General features: G+C 40.2%; 1 protein-coding gene across 3 annotated transcripts in view; it reads left to right on the top strand.

Moving 5' to 3' along the window:
* The window catches only part of DAAM2 (dishevelled associated activator of morphogenesis 2), a 202,438-nt gene that overhangs the window by 74,620 nt on the left and 126,683 nt on the right, over positions 1 to 1,135 (top strand). The window lies entirely within an intron of this gene.

Raw genomic sequence — 1,135 nt, 5'->3', positions numbered from 1 at the left:
ATTACCAATTGCTTGGTGGGAGAAAAGGGGCAAATGACAGGATGCATGACAGTGGCACTGGGTGTAAATACAACAAAAATGCTTAAACATACTTGTTTATTCCCACAGCACTGTGCAATTCTTCATGTGTAGGGTTGAGCATGTTAGAAGGAACCTCTTAAGTTCTCTAGAGAAAGAATCCCTGACAGTCAATTTCTTGTTAACAACTTTGGGATAAAATCTGCTGTATAATATAGTACAGTGGAAAATCTTAGGGTCAGCAGGTCTGTAAAATAAGGACTATACTGTTCTGTTAATCCGTAACATACTGCTGGTGAGATATAAGAATCAGGTGACCATGCTAATTATGTTTCATCAGCCAGATGCCTTTGAACCATGAAATGGTGCTGTTGCAGCAACAGACATAAACAGGAAGGGAAGCAGTTATTTCAGATGAACTTTGTTATTTGCTTTTGTGGTAAATACTGTCGATTCCAGTAGCAGGCACTTGCTATTCATGCCTGGCATCAAATGACTTTGCTATCTTGTTAGTCTGCATGCAAAACACAAGCAGACGTCATAGAGCTGTGATGGTTTATAATCTCCATCATAAAGGTGATGCCCATTTGATGCAGTTGATTAGCTATTGCATTATGACTCTGAGATCATAGGTTATGTAAGGTGAGGTATCTGTAAGTGTATATATGCCTGAGTGGTGCTACTGAGATGAGGAATAGAACAGAAAATACACTTAGAGCATTAGCCCAGTAAGTTCTTGTCTGTTACAGTGGCTTCAAAGTGCGATAGCAATGAAAATAACTGTATAATTTGGATATGCAAATAGAGGTTAATATATGGGCAACTGTAGTATGTCATACCACGCACAGGGACAGCTATAGTTTGTCAGATCAGTGGTCTGACAACCTACCCCAGGCTTCTGTTTCAGGATGGGGCCCAAAGCAGATGCCTAGGGAAGAGTATAATGTGGCCATGGGGTGGTCTTTTCCAGGATACTCCAACCTGCTAACAATCTTCAGCTGAAGGACTTTCTCAGCCAAAGTTGTTTTCTGTGTACGTAGTAAATTGGTATGGATATAATTTCCATTAACTGTTTCCACCTTCCATAGCACCCATGACAATTTTTTAGCATTTGCAG

The sequence above is a fragment of the Egretta garzetta genome, unplaced genomic scaffold, assembly GCF_000687185.1.
Source record: "Egretta garzetta isolate BGI_Z169 unplaced genomic scaffold, ASM68718v1 scaffold306, whole genome shotgun sequence".
Classification (NCBI taxonomy): domain Eukaryota; kingdom Metazoa; phylum Chordata; class Aves; order Pelecaniformes; family Ardeidae; genus Egretta; species Egretta garzetta.
Note: the sequence above shows the minus strand (reverse complement) of the source record. Positions and strands in the feature narration are given on the sequence as shown.